Here is a 16,343-nt window from a genome sequence, read left to right as displayed (position 1 = left end):
CGCTCGCGTACATGAAGCAGCGCTACTTTTTCGTCCGTAACTCGTACACCGTCGCGAACGCGACGTTTTTGCGTTTTGGGATCTTCGACTTTTTTTATTAAATTAATTTTCCGAATATTCCGAATATTCAACATGTTGTTGAAAGACGCGTGACGTCTTTCCCTCCAGAATAATGTCCCATGTTCTCATCAAAGTATCTCCTTTCCAGCAAAATATCACGCATTCGATGTTTTTTAATATTTCGTCGACAATGAACGATCATAAATGTCATTACTAATTTTCCGCGCAAAATCAAAGTTCCCCCGCCCAAATCGCTCCCACGCCTGGTTGCACTTACTAATTTCTCGCATATTGCGCTTTTTCAATTTTTAATCTCGCATTGGAAATCGAAAAGGCAATTTGCAGAAATATAGTAATTACTCGAAATGCCATTTAAATCTCGGATAATAAACGAAGCGATCTTTGTGGCCACGTTCGTTTTCTGCTGTTGTCGCTCCGAATATTGCGGCGTGCGTGCGCACGCACGCGCGCTTTTGCGTTTGCAGTTTTTTCCCCGTAAACGACGTACTTTTGTATTTACAAACGGGCCAACAGCCGTAATCAACTTTCTGCCTTCCGGCGATCGTCGGACGCACAGAATTCGTGAAACGTTGTATTATCTCGCAAATATGATAAACGACCGGTTCACCGTAGCATGATAATATTTAATTGAATCCCCGCTGTGTGTGTTGTGCAGCCTCCTTCTCTCCCTCCCTCCGCGGGGAGCGTGCGCGCGCAGGCTGCGCTTTGTTTAAATTTTAACGAGTCGCGCCGCAAGTGACCGCACGTGTCATCCGTAATTAATTTTTTACCTTTCGGCAATTGCAATGCGCGCAATTCGCGAATCGTTGTAGAGAATTTTAAATATTATATTATCCCACGTGCACACAGCATTCTCTCTCTCTCTCTCTCTCTCTCCCTCTCATTCACTCTTTCATTCGCTCGCTCGGTCGCTCGCTCGATCGCTCGCTTGTACGCACGGTGCATTGTAGCGGAATAATGTTTAATTGAATTTTCGACGAGGCCGCCTCCCGTGTACCGGGAGCCGTCTCTAAATTTTAACGGCCGCCGCCGCCGCTACGTGAATAGCCGTTTTCGCTTGCTCTGTCTCGTCCGCTCTCTCTCTCTCTCTCTCTCTCTCTCTCTCCCCCTCCCTCTCTCTTTCTCTCTCTCTCTCTCTCTCTCTCTCTCTCTCTCTCTCTCTCCCTCTCTCTCCCTCTCTCTCTCTCTTTCTCTCTCCCCCCTCCTCTCCCCCCTCTCTCTCTCTCTCTCTCTCGCGGGCATACACGTGTCATCATACGCGGGGGTGATTGTCGGCCGAGTGACGGAGACCAATAGTGATACATCATAACTCGATGGTTGTCGGAACAGGAGGGGGGTGGGGGGAAGCCTGGCAGGTCGCAGAAAAGGGTCAATGGAATTTGCCCGGTGGTCTCGATCGGCATCGAGATCGCTAAAGTGCCAGCTGCAACGGCTTCGAGTCAGATTTAATCTCGCCGGGTCGTGCGTTGACTTGACAATGGCTCATTGTCAATTGACAATCGTCGATTCGACGCTCACTAGCTGCTCGCTCGCTCGCTCGCTCGCTCGCGCGTACTCGAAGCTCAAGCGGTCAAATCGAATTACTCTTTGTACGCCGTTTACACGGCGTGCGATCGCCGCTTAAAGGGTGATCCGGATACACACACGGAAAACGCTTATATCTGTCTATCTTCCTCTTTCGCTCTCTCGCTCTATCTGTCTGGTCTGTCTGTCGTTCTGTCTAGCTCGTGATATGTAATCGCGGGTGCGCGTGTTTGTCGATACTGTTCCCCGCCGAGGTCATTACGATACCGAATACCGGAAATGTCAGCGCGGATATTACACCGGTGATGTATAAATTACTCCTGCCTCTCTCTCTCTCTCTCTCTGCCGCGAGAGGTTAGGCCGGCATCGCGTCGATCGCCGGAGAAATAATTGCAAAGCGCATACTTGGGCTCGTAAAGCCATTTTTACGATTAATTATCAATCGGTGCGCGCGGCGGTCCTAAAAATTCCCGGACTCAATTTCGCGATAATTTCACCACGTTCTCGAGAGGGGCGGACGAAGAAGCGAGAAGAGAGAAAAAGAAAACTGAAGAAGGAGCAAAATGAATAAAAAATGCAGACGCGTTCGATGTTCGAGTGCCGTTATTGAGTCGTAACACGGCTACGTATGACCGATGAGCGCAACTCGTCGGAGCCGCGAAGGGGGGTCCTCTTCGTCGTCCTCGCCCTCCTCTGCCTCCCTCCATCGCCCCCTCTGGCAAGCCGCAGCACCTGACTTTGCTACCTGCGGCGCGCGTCCTGACAGCGGGTTCCCGAAAGTAAGTTGTAACTCGTAAATCTCGAAGTCGACTAACAAATGTCGAGATTCTCTCTTTCTCTCGACGCCGCTCGCGCGCGTTCCGTCGGGCCGGTTTTCACGGGAAGGACGCGCCTCGGTGTCCGCCGATTTAAAACACGGCATGCGAGCGTTGGACTCGGAGAATTTTCCCCATTAGCAACGATCGATCTTTCGATTGGAACAGTGCATCGGGAAATTTGACGGATACACGACGTTCGTTGGCTCGCTCGCGCATCGTGTAACTTTTGCGTGTTTTGCGCATACACGCGCACGCATATTTGCGCATGTACTCGCCAGCTACCTATATATCTCCGATAAATATTTCACGGCCGGCGTTGCATACAAATTTGGACTTTCTCCAGGGCGTACGTACGCGCGCGCGCGCTTGGAAACGCGCTTTCAATTCGGTACGTAATTAATATAACAGCCGCGTGATTTATCGGGACCCGGGGAGGAGGAGGAGGAGGAGGAGGAGGAGGAAGGGTGGCCGCCGCCACAATGCTGGGCGACGGTGCGTCATATAAATATATTTATATCCATTATATCGACGTATATCGGGCGGACGGACGCATCTGTATTCCGGCAGCGCGCCGCAAAAATACGACCCTAAAATTGTTAATGGACTTTCCGTGTTTACAGTCGCCGCGAGGCCCCGCCGATGATTTCGGTGCGGTTGTTGCGTTCCCGCCGTCGTGTTCGTGCCGCGACGGTTCTTTCCGCGAACTTTTCCGCGAGCTTTCCCGCGACGTGCTGGCTCCGTGAAGGATACAACGTACTAGGTACGTTTCCCTCCACGAGATCGCCTCGCGGAGGAGCAGGAGGAGAAGGACGACGCGATAGCGTCGGAACGGCCGACCGACGCGAGAAAGAATCCCGACCGTTCGCTCGGAAATATATGACACGCGATATTTTAATCGATACCCGTGTTTCCTTAATGACCGCCGTAATTCAAAGCGCTCGGCGGTCGCTCGCCGTACGCTCGAAGCCCACGGCTAATCTTGTTACCTCTCGCCCTCTCCGCGCCCGCTGCTGAACCGTGATCGAATTGAAAAAATTACCGGGCCCGGCTATCTCGCGTATCTCCGCTGCGTTCGTTGCCGAAACGCAGCGGACGCAACGGTAACGGCGACACGAGAGAAAAAGAGAGAGAGAGAGAGAGAGAAAGAGAGGGAGAGAGGGAGAGAGAGGGAGAGAGGGAGAGGGAGAAAGAGCGAGCGAGAGAGTTGCCGTGAAAAGACGCGAAGGAGCGCGCCGTATAATCGAGTATAAATAACGGTAATTACAGCCGCGCGCGGAAATAATGTTAACGCCGCGGCGGAACGGTCGCGGTAGTATCAATAATTTTCAATTAATATTTTGCCGGGCGTGCTGGCGCGCTCGCGTCATGTTTTGCTTTAACGCGTATTTATGTTTCACCGGCCGCCGACGGCCGCCGTGGCCGCCGCCGCGGCGGCGCAAATGAACGTAAAATAATATCGCGTTATTCGTAAAAAAAAAAAAAGAAACACGCGCACGCACGCACGTACTACGTGCTCTCGTTCGTAGCCGGCTTTTATGCGCTGCCTTCCGGATATCGGCGGTGGCGGTGGCGGCGGCGCCTCGGTATCAGGTATCGGCCGAGCTCCCCCCAGGAATACCCGATATCCACGAGCGCGCGGGGGCTAAAAAATTCCGATACTTTGGCGAAAAGTACGTGGAGCTGGAAGTTCGGCTTTTATATCCCCAGGTTTAATCGGAAGAGATAATTATAAAGCCGTACTAATGTTGTAAGCGGCCCGGCGGGATGAGGAGGAGAAGCGGGAGAAGGGCGACAGGGGGCAGAGACGGTCGTTCGTCCGTGAACAGCGCGCCGATACGTTGCCGAGCTTTCATTACGCGTATAATTATTTCCGCTTTACGTTCGGTGATAGCTGACATCCCTTTTAATCGATACGACTGACCTCTCGACGTGGCCGATACGGGATCTATTTCTCCGTGTTTTTGTTACGCGCGATGATATGAGGGATGATAGGAAGGAAAGGAAGAACGGGCCTCTTGGCGAGCGCGCGTGCGACAGAGTACAAATTAAATTAACGTTTGCGTTCGCGGCGTAAATTCTAGCGGCAAGAAGCGAAGGAGAGAAAGAGCGACGGGGATGTGCGTTGCAGTAAATTGTAATATGCGTGTAATTTTAAGGATGCTCCCCGTTTCTTTCTGCGCGCTTGCGCTCGTTGTTGAACATTTAATTAAAATAATACACGCGCACGGGCACGATCGTAATCCTCTTTGACTCTTTTAATTATGGCGAATGTGGAGTACAAGCGGAGAATGCTTGTTTTCCACTCATTATGAATGCCAGTAACGAGAAACGCAGTTAGCGCGCTGTGTTATTCAATCAGTCAGCCTTGGACCCGCCGCGTGGTCCAAGTTCGTTTCGACCCGTGCTGCTTGTGCGTCTCGGCAAAGTTTCCGAATTAATTCGAAGAATTAATCGCGAAGGTCTCGCGATTACTCGCGTTTTTTCATCGGAAAACGATGGATTCTGTCGAAGGATCCGCACGGGGGATATATCCCTCGAAGGCTTCGTTCACAAATTGTCGTCTCCGGTAAGACGAGAATTTCAGTCGAAGAATCCGTCAGGATATTGTTTCGGGCTAGTGGCAAGAAAATCGCGACACCTCGGCTTCGGCGAAATTCAAATCGCGCAAACCGCTCGCATTCTGGTTGGAGGAAACAGAATTTCTCTGGTCCTTCCTCGAAGGCAAATTCGGTCGTAGCAGCCAGAAATCCTGTTTCCTAAACAGCCGCGTCTGGTCGCGCCTGTTTAGGAAACTTAATTCGACGAAACTTTGCCCTCCGCGTGTGAAATTAATATCACCGTTTCAGCGAAATAATATTCAAGTTACTTAATCGATATTTTTCAACCACTCTGTCGAAGTGCAGACACTTCCGTCTGCGGTCATCACCGTTCGTTTTATCTTCTGAAGAGCAGAAGCCTCTCCCTCTCTCTCTCTCTCTCTCTCTCTCTCTCTCTCTTTCTCCAAAGCAACACCTCGATTAGTCTTTCACGAGTAGTTTCTGTTCGCTCCTGCGTCCACGGTGATGGCGACTCGTCCAACGTCGGGAACGAGCCGCGAAGGGGAGCCGTGTCGGCGCTCACGCGCAAATTTTCGTTATTCATCGCACCTTACCTCTGAGCCTAGGGGCTTACGGAGGCTACCGGAACTCTCCCCTCCTCCCCCCCTCCCCGCGGCCGGCACCGCTCGCGCACCGCAACTGGAGATATAACTGACCGGGGCGCCCCGTCCGTCAAGCGTCCGCAGCGGAGTCCGCAACGCGGTATTGTAAATAATGAGCGAGTTTCGGTATTTGTTTATTCAGGGGGCACTCAACGCGCCGGTTCCCTTCCACCACCGCCATCTCATCCTCCTCCTCCTCCTCCTCCTCCTCTTGCTTTCGTCGCTGCTACACAGCTCAGCCCCGCGTGTGCGGCCGTCGCGGTGTCCCGATGGCGAACTGCGGCACGGTAGATCGTCGCCATTATTTACGAAGCCGCAATTAGCCGGGCCGCGGGAGCATCTATCCTTCGCACCCGAGTAGGCTTAATAATTCAATTAGGTGACGGACAGGTGAGACTGCTGCGACCGTCGCCGCTCGTCGTCGACGTGTCGACGTGTCTCGTTCGCTCTCGCTTATTCGCGGCATAAAAAGTTTAATTTGTTATACGGCCGATAATTGCGCGCGCTCGACGATTTCAGGGAAAAATCGATCTTCTAATTGGAGAAAGAGAGAGATAGACGGATAGAGAGTGGTGGAGGGCAAATGGGAGGGAGAGAGGAAAAAAGAGAATAAGCGCGGCGGATTCCTATGAAACATTCAGGGTGAAAATCGATGGAGCTGTCCCTGTCTAGCGCGATGTCGAACTGAGCTTTTTATTGGGCGAATGACTCTGTCAGGTCGAATAATATTGGCTCGCATCGATACGCGCGGCGCGGCGCGGCGCGGCCCTTAGACTGCGCATTCTCGTCGACCGCTTAAAAAATTCACGGGGTCTGCACGGGGATGAACAAACGGGGGTGAAAAACGTGCCACGTCGTCGTTCGCACATTTCACGTTTTCGACGACGGGTTTGTATAAACACTCGTGGAAAATACTGCGGGTCGCTCTGAAAATTTCATTCCGCCGTCGGGACCAGAGCCGGATGTGCAGCCGTGTTTCGTGTTGGAATCGCGTCGTTAATGATCGGCTGGGTTCCGCGTTGGCGGCTCTCGATGTCTCTCTTACGATTATCTTTGACCCTCCGCTGCCGAGCGCGATAGGATTGATGGATACGCTACGTCGCACACGGCGGTGAAAGAGAGGCGCGACGATACGCGTTTCGCGGGAAATATATTCCGACTGTCATGAAAGAATTAAAATGCCCGACGGATGACATCCCGATACCAGGGAAACGCGAAGAGACGATTAGGGAGATTCCATCTTTGTGGTGACCGGGCGAATTTTACGTCGGGCGAAACTCGAATTCGCGAGATTCAAACGCGGAGAATGAGATGAGAGAAGCGACTCTGCCGGAACTCCGTTACACTCGTTAGATCTTGTTCGAGATGTGACAAAATCACGCGCGTGTCATAAGTGTTATTCGACAAAGATCGCTCGTTCACGTTCGCAATCTTTGTCTATTCGTAGTGATAAAAGGTTCATCCAGTTACAACAACGTAAGAAAAGCCAGAGACGAAGAAAGCGAGCGAAAATAAATAAAAAGAAAGTAAAGGACAATAAAAAGAGAAGAAGGGAGGAAAATAATAATAATAACAGTGAGGAACGAAAACTATTTAACAAATATAAATCGGAGACTTATAAACATTTACATAATTTGTCTTTTTTTCTAAATAAATAAATGTCGCTAGCTTTGCTTTTTTCTTTATTATTTACTTAATTGCACTTGAGGCTAATTACTCCAGAGCACGTAACAAATTTATTTATCCGTCTACGATTAATCATTAGATGTGTTATTAATTATCTTAATCCGTATGAGAACGGCCTACGTGCCGTTTCGCGTATTAAATCACGCGCGCGCACGCGAGAGGGGGATGCGCTTTTATCAAGAAATATCGATGTTTGCCGAATCTTTCAGCGGGAGTCGTAGATAAAGCGTGGTTTATGGTGCACATAAATTTCGACAGGTTTTCAATTTGTTTCACGTCGGTCGAAATTTTCCGAGCGCACGCGCGCACCCGCCGCGCCGGCGGCCGAGGAGGAAAACACGCGGGACGGATGCCGCGTGCGCATGGCGTGCAGAAAGCAGCGGGGAAAGCCGCGTGAAAATACGTACAAGTGCGAATTACGATCACGCGGCGATCGTCCGTTGTCGATGACGCGATTTCGTAAGCCGGGGGAATCGGCGTGGAGCGAAGGAAATGACGACATAGATGGCGACGGCGGAGATGGTGGAAGTGATGCACGCGACGGACAAGTCGGGGGAAATTCCCGCGAAACTTGCGGCAACGAGTCGTCCGCAGGAGTTTCGGCCGGGAACTTTCGGTCCTGTCGGGTTCGGTCGTCACGTGACGGCCTCTCGGAACTTTCGATTGTAAGCGGTGCCCCGTCGCTAGAATAATCGGTTCTATCTATTTAAGAGAAAGAGAAAGGGAGAGAGAGAGAGAGAGAGAGAGAGAGAGAGAGAGAGAGAGAGAGAGAGAGAGAGAGAGAGACAGAGAGAATATGATAAAGAGGACGGGGGGAGGAAGCGAAAGAGTCACTCGAACTCTCAGACTTAGACGCAAGATTCAGACCCCAAGTCTGAATTAGTCCTACATCTCTTAATTTTTAGATTTGTCAGTACTAAATTCGATCACTTTATTCGTGGAGATCGAATTAATTAGTGCCTTATTTTTCACATCATGCTGCTTTGTATTTAATGATCTGTCAATTGATCGCTTTCGATCTTTCCTGGCTTGTATCTTCATGGATAGATGACCGAATTTCGTTTTTGACGTGGGAACAAGTGAACGATTTGTTACTCACTCAGTAACGACAAGCTGTCTGCATTGGCTCTTAGAGTTATGAGAACAGCCACTCTGTATCGGTATTTTCTTCGCTATAAAAAGATCACTTAGTCGGAAGTCGCTGTAATGGCGCACAGTAGCGGAGAGCTTAATCGCTTGGCTGTTCGCGCAGCCACGACCTCGGCGTGGCAGGGGTGAGCGAGAAGAGGACGCGTCGCTTGGTCCACGCTCGCTGCGAACGTCTCCCGACGCGTCGAGCAGCCGCCGCACCGCTGTCGTAACCCGGTCTCATAAAACCGTAACTCCGTCCACCCGCATCCGCCGCACGCCCGTGGAAAATGTCGCCCACCCTGGAGATTGTGTACCGTTAAGCGAAATGCTTGACGCGAGAGACGAGAGCGAGTGAGCGAGAGCGGGACAAGCAGGCAGTGAGACACCGCTTGTCTTCTCTCGTCCACCGCTAGGCTGACACGCGGGGATGCGTCCTCGTGACGCGGTCTCGCGAGTCGCCGCCGATAAATTTTTCAGCCGCGACCTCGGTTTACGTAAGATCGTTACGAGGAATTTCGAGGAATTTCGAGGAATGTGCGCGCGCGCTTGCGGCAAGGTGAGGCAAGGTGGGGCGGCACAAACGCGCGGGGTTTCAGCGACGACGAAAAGGACTCGGATCGCAATGATCACGATGGGAGGGGGAGGCAATCGATGCATTTATGCAGCAAATATACCGTATTGAGTTAATCGTTAAATCTACGTCGCAGTGCGACGTAAATTTTTACACCAGCCTGTGACGTTATGCTTTCGTTATTCTTTTTGTTAGATTATATTTTGCTATATTACGATTCACATGTATCGTACAAGTTCTGCGTGACGTTGGCGCAACATTAAATTTAAAGCAAAGAGTTGCTCTCGGATTTTCATGTTACATTTTGTACGACAGGACTCCGTTCTGAGCGAATTTGCGATCATTTCTCTCGTACTTTTATCGCGTCATTCCACGGAAATAGAAATAATATAGGAACGTAGAAGTCAAATTAAAGGGGAGTAAAAGTAAACACGTGTAGAAAAAGTAACATGAATGCGTGTCTCATAAAAGAGAAGCCTTACGCGCTGGTGAGTAAAGTCAAATTCTGCACATCTGTTTACCCGGAGAGGAAAATGCGAAAACAGCAGTGGAGAAGGCCGCCCCTCTTCCACCTCCGCGTCCTTCAGAGCTGCGGGCGCTAATTTTGCATAACACCGTGCGACTCACATCATTCCCGGGCTATCCTCTCGCTTAAGCGCGCAGGGGCTTTCTTCGCGCGCAAGCAATTTACACCTCGTAGAAGAAGCGCGCGAGCTCCTCCCCCTCTCCCTCCCCCTATCCCTTGGCCACCCCCCGTCGCGCGGCGCGACGTTATGAATCCTTGTCATAACTTTACATTTGCGGCGATTTCAATCCCCACGGGCGCGGCCGCGTTAATTCGTAATTATTATTAACGATCCTAGGGGACTCTCTGTCGTAACTGCTCCTCCCCCTCCTCCTCCTCCTCCTCCCCCCCGCTCGAGCCACCGAGCGCTCTCTGGCGGCCCGAGACGCTTTTCGATTTCCGTCTTACGTGTGTACGGGCGCGCGTTATTATCGCGTCGGGCTCGCACGAGTGATGAAATACGGAGGGAGAGAGGGAGAGAGAGAGAGAGAGAGAGAGAGAGAGAGAGAGAGAGAGAGAAAGTGCGAGATAGATGAAGAGAGCGAGAGAACGAAGGGCCCAAGAAACGGCCATTATTCCGCTGTGCTTTCGGTTCGCTGTGATTGCAATATTTATTAGCGAAACGGAGGGAGAAGGGCACTCGGGGCGCGCTAGTTGGAAGTCCACGGAGACTTTCGGAAAGACAAATAGTTACCTCGAGCAGTTAATAACCGGGCGAGGCGGCGCGGGTCTCCAACTTTAGGACAAACGCGAGCGCGCCTGCTATTTAATTTTCATTTCAACTTCATTCAGAAATTTATATTCTCTCGTGTAATTTCGAATTTTTCGAGCGCGTTGTCGGATCGCCGGAACGAATCGCCGGGCTAAAGTTTGACAAATCGCGCTCGCGACACGAGACAGATAGAGAGCCAGGTAGAAGGAGAGGGCGGGGGGGGGGAGAGAGAGAGAGAGAGAGAGAGAGAGAATGAGTGGGAGGGAGGGACGAGCGAAGGCGGTCGTGAGATCGATTTGGATTTAAGATCGCGGCGTGCGCGAGATTGAAAAGAGAATCTCGGGAGATAAACAGCTCCGCCGCCGTTCTCTCGGTTAACATCACAATGAAGGGTATTCGGCGAAACGAAAATTTTCACCGTGGCAGCGGCAGCTCTGCCACGTCGAGCTTAAACGTAACGTTCAGTCGAGTTAACGTAAAGTTGCTGGAATTAAACTCTCGGGCGACGCTCTCCCGCTCTCTCTCTCTCTCTCTCTCTCTCTCTCTCTCTCTCTCGTGCGTTTTCAATACTGATATACGCGTACATAGGAAGCATCATATCTCGGCGGCCTTCAGGGCGTTCCCTGATACTTTGATTGCCTCGCGTCTGTGCGATTTCATTCGCGTGTCCGCTGGCAGCACGGAAAATGGAGAGCTCCACCGTGGAGCGCAGCTCCGCAGGCCCCGGACAAGTTAATAATCTTTCTCTTTCCACGTCACTCGCAGAAGTTCGCCGTATGGGGTTAGCGGAAATTTCTAACGTTATCTCATTAAAATTATGATCCCTTTAAAACCGCGCTACGTAAGTTGAAACTCGCGAAATGCCGCCGCCGAGTCCGTGGGCATTGCTCGCGCTCGTTCTCATTCCCCCCTCCTTTCTGTTTTCCTCTCGTCCACGTTCCGCATCCGGCACGGGCATTTTCAATCGTCGCGATCGACGAATTTCACGTCGCCGTTACGTAAAAGAGGCCGTCGTCTCCTCTGACGTTCAAGGCGGAGGCTCCTCTGCGCGGAAGCAGCCAATTTCGCGTATTTGGCGTCGAGCCACTGCCGTGCCTCCCGATAGAAAGATAATTAGCACATCGAACACTCGGCGTCGATTTCCCATCGACCGGCCCGAGGCCCGAGCCGAAGCACGCGCGGTTTCGACCGGGGAAGGAGGAAAATGATGAACGCGATTCCCCCGGCACGTGCTCCTTGAATCTGTCGCGCAGCGAAGTTTCACTCCAACGAGTGAGAATTTATTCGGGACGACGCTGGGAATACCGCCATTCGGGAAATGAAAGGATGCTTTAGCCAAACTTCCAGTGGATTTGTTATTCAAGCAAATATCCCGATTAGTGTAAGTTGGTTCCCATGGCGGTAGAGTACACCGGATTCTTTCTCGAATCTCGAGCGAAAGTACTCTCGCTCGATGATTCACAGCGGAGGAATTCGTCACGCATGAGTGAAAAACCGCTCGACTTCGAGTGACGCGTCTGCGTTCGAAGTGCGGAATTTATATCCTCGGTCCCGCTCGTCCGGAGAAATGTTCGGCATTTTTCGTCGTAATGGAACAGCAAGTAAAATAACCTGTGCAGCGCAATAATTCAATCGAATCGTTTGTACGGCAAAATTAATCTAATATCGTAAATACATACGCGATGGAATATTTATTTTACCGTCACAATTACAGTCACGAATGCCAGATATTTCTCTGATACATCTAAAGATACATCCTAAATTTTTCCTCAATGTTCCGCGCTTGAAAAACGCGAGTCATTTCAGTGTTAATGCTAAAGATTTTATTCGTATGGCCTCTTTTCTGTTGCAACGGCAAAAATCCGGAACTGGCTGATCCTAGCGAAATCGGCCGCTTCCTTTCACTCGGTGTGTTCATTCGATCGTCCATCGGGGTCTTCGCGCGTAAATTCATTCGACTCAGTTAGTTCCTTCTTACGCGTTAATTAACGAGACGCGCGGGCGCGGTATTCGGCGCGTATCAACTTCGTCGATACCTCCCCATTGTCGCCCGTGACGGCGGCTCTCCTAATTGCGTCCAGCGGGACGTCGGAACACGCGAACCGAGCGAAGTATCGCACGCCGTTGTCGCCGCGACGACGACGAGCCAAGTGCGTTTTCGCTTCCTCGCACGTGGCCGCCGCCGTCGAGCGGGGTACGCAGGAGCGCGCGCGGCACGTGCTCGGCGGAAGCGCGCCGATCGACTTCGCTTAATGTCGCCGCCCGGAAAAGCCCGTCGGTCGAAGGTGCGAGGATAACCGCCCCGCCGCCGACAATGGGATTACGTCGCGCGAAACCGGATTAATCGCGGTTCGACGATTAACCTTTTGCGCTGCACGCGCGGAGCTCGCCGAGCGGAGTTCGAGCCCGAGCGTGTTTCGGGCACTTCAGTCCGTGGATGCCGATGCGGTTATTCGGCGGAAAGAAAGTTGTGCTCGATTCTAACCAAGTTACGCAAATTGCGGGCGAAACGCTTGCTGTGAGTTGTTGGGATTGGTGGGTCGACTGCAATTATGCAGCTGCGCGATCGTAGTCGGGAAAAATGGTCTCTGCAGCGACCGCTACGATAGTGTTAACGATGGTACACCCAAAAGAAGTAATTTCAAAACAAGCGGAATCATCTAAATTTTACTTTTTTCTTTTTTGTTATGGACTCCATAGCCACAAAGATATTCATCATAAGCAATTTTATGAAATATAGTTAAAAGAAAGAATATATTATTCAAGTTATTGCAGTAGATAAACTGTATTTGACCAAATATACACTAGGAAAAATATATTGTTGCGTGAACCAAAATTTTGTTGCGACAACAAAATAATTTGGTTAAAATATGCCCAACAAAACTGTTCAGTTCCCGTAAACAAATATCTTGTTTGATTACGGTTTGTTCGTATAACGTAATACTTTTGTTATAGCAACCAAGCAGCTTTAACTGTATGAATTTTGTTAAAAATACTATAAATTTTTCTTAATATATAAAATCTAAATTCTAGTGCACAGAAAGACAAAATAGTATCCACTGGGCATTATTTTAGCTTATGTAAAATAATATTTCGTTATTATGTAATTTTTATGGATAAAATCACTAAAATGCTTAATTTTTATCTATGAAGTCTAAGAACAAAATCATTTTGATCCAGAGAACAAAGCAGAAAAATATATTTCGTTGAGACAGCTAAATATTTTGTTATATAAAACAAGATATTTGGTTGCTATTAAAAAATGCCTCAACTAAACAGTTTTGTCAGAGATACTAAATTTTTCTTCCTAGTGTGCGTATTTGCGACTGCATAATCGCACATCGCGACGATTGTAACCAGAAAAGCGAGTCTCGCCAACGTTGTAATAACGTTAGGCGCACTGCCGCTGTTCCGTCCCGTCAGAGGCAAAAGATACGGCTGGCGCCGGAAACGACTACTTTGCAGTGAGATTAAAGGGTTAACGCGCAGGACTAAATCGCGGAAGAACCGGGGCCTCGATCGTCGAGTCTCGTTGGCGGGAGTCGTTGGGAGTCGGACGGGAGATCGTAAACGCGCCGCGTGGAACGTAACAACAGGCGGAGCACTCGCCGCTCGACTGCGCGCGAGACTGCATAATAACGTGGAAAATGTGTCGTTTAGTTTAAATCCAGCCGCTGGCTCGCGGTCGCCCTCGCCAGCGTCGGTTTTTGCGTTGACCGCGACCTGACGACTCGTCCCCTCCTCGACCGCCTCCCAGCGGTCTTCTTTTACACTCGCGACTCTCCGGGGAAAACGGAGCGCATCCTCGAGGAACGCGCACTCTCGCGGAACTTCGTTTCACGCGCGACTCCCCGGCTTTCGACCGACTGACCCCGATCTCTCGAAGGACGCTCGTTAAACGAACCGAGGCGCTTGCCAAAATAAAATCACCGCTCGATAAGCTAACCCTCGTTAGGCCGGCTTTGTGCATGCACCTGCGATCGCGATAGCTGCGCTCGGGCTGAGGTCGTCGCGAGCATGTGGATCACGGCCGTGTCAGTCAACTGTCTCGGCTCATTACGCAGTGGACGAAACGACGTCCGAGGCGCAGCGGACGGAAAAATTGGCGCCGACTGTGACGGGAAGCGGGGGCGAGCCGGTCACCGATGCGTAAAATGATTAAGGTTACGCGCGTCGACAGCGCGCCGGGGTGGCGATGTTCTCGCTCGCGCGGGGAGTACAAGTCTCAGCTTTTCGGAGAAGAGGATGAAGAAGAAGGAAAAGGGCGCGTTCGTGCCGGCATTCGAAAAGAGAAGGAAAAGGGCCGAAGGTCGCAATTAGGGCGTTTCGCGGAGACAGATGGATTTTTCTCAATGGTAGGATACGCTTCTTCTTGTCAGCTACAAAGAAATAGGAGTGGATGTGATAATAAGGAATAACAGTAATTCGTAAACGTGTAAACGATAAAATAACTAGGTAGGTACAGATACAACGAGCGTATGTGTTCCACCGAAACTTGCTTCGGTGGAAATTTTTCCACCGGTCGCGGCGCGCGTGTTGACGCGCGTTAACACGTTAATTGCCGTGCGGATTTCCGTCGATTGCGCAAAAGCTTAACCGACGATTGAATTAGCGAAAACGCGGTAAACAAATGCAATTCGAGACGCGTGTGTGTGTCGTTTGTCGGTTCGTTCCAATTGGCTGTCCGCTTAGCACCGTGCGGTCGATTTTTCGCACGCCGATTCATTACACCTTGCACGTGCGTCTAATGAGAGAGACGCGCCGCGGTCGAGCCGACCGACATTAACGCGCCTAACGGCCGCGTTAATGCGCGCGCGTATGTTTGCGCGAGATTTCACCGCATTCGCCATATTTTCGGCGAGTTACGAACTTTTATAATACGATACGTCGCATCTTAAGTCTTCGATTTCCGCTTCTCTGCTCGTGGTGTAAAGAGGGATGGAGGAAGAGGGGGGGGGGAGCCAGGACATCGCTATGCTCATATCCGGATTCGCGCAGGACGGATATGAGACAGGTTCGTTGACCGTCGCGAAAAACAGACACGAGCGGTCGGAAAAATCGCGTCTCCGTGGTTACCTCGGCGCTGCAAGAGAAAACAACAACCGTCTCTCCTGTCTCTTTCTCTCTCTCTCTCTCCCTCCCTCCCTGTCTTTCTCCTACCTCTCTTTCTGCCACGAAAGATTCAATGAGAAGTCGCCGTCTGCGCGCGCGCGCGCGCGGCATCGATGAGTCCGCGCGAAATAATTTATTAAGAATTTGGACGAGGCGCCGTCGCGACGGCGCAGCTTCGGGAACAGAAGAAGAAAAAGGAGCAGAAGAACGCGTTTTGCTCCTCGCGACTTTTCACTCCGTTTTCGTCCCTCGCGAGTCGCTCCCCAGACTTTTCATCCACGCGTCCGGCGAGAGCGAGCCGCTCCTCCCTCTCCCTCCGTCCAAAGAGCGGGGGATCTCACGGACTTGGTCTCGGCACCGCAAAAACTCAGTCTTTCCCGTGTCGCAGGACTCTCGCCGAAATGGGATTACCTTTGGGCCGGTGGTTGGTCAGTACGTCGACGTCCTCCTTCTCTCCCTCTTCCCTCCTCTTGCTCTTTTTTTCTGTCCCTTCCTGCCTCTCTCGAGCGGTCCATCAGAGCCGCTCATGAAAGACAAGCAGGCAGTCCGTGAAGTGGCACGTTAGTCACGGCGGCCATAGCTCTTCCGCGTCACCCCTCTGACTGCCTCCCCCTCGGCCCCTTTCATCCGTCCTCCCTCGCCTGACGTTTTCTCTCATTTTCCTTCCCCGTCGGACAGCACAATGCCTCGCGGGGGATATCCCGTGTTTATAAAATAAATCCCTTCATTGTTGCGCAGCAAAGCGAAAGACGGGTACAGGGCGAAAGAGAGAAAGAAAGAGAAGGAGAGGGGGCAGAAAGACAGGAGGAAGAGAAAGAGAGAGAGAGAGAGAGAGAGAGAGAGAGAGAGAGAGAGAGAGAGTCTCTCGGTTCCGGGCGTAGCTCGATGCATAGCGTTTCGGCTGACAGGACAGAGAAAGAAGAAGAAAATAAGGGGCGAGAGCA

The sequence above is a fragment of the Harpegnathos saltator genome, unplaced genomic scaffold (genome assembly GCF_003227715.2).
Source record: "Harpegnathos saltator strain DR-91 unplaced genomic scaffold, Hsal_v8.6 scaffold295, whole genome shotgun sequence".
In the NCBI taxonomy this organism is placed as follows: domain Eukaryota; kingdom Metazoa; phylum Arthropoda; class Insecta; order Hymenoptera; family Formicidae; genus Harpegnathos; species Harpegnathos saltator.
The sequence above is the reverse complement of the archived record's forward strand: the minus strand, read 5'-3'. Positions refer to the sequence as shown.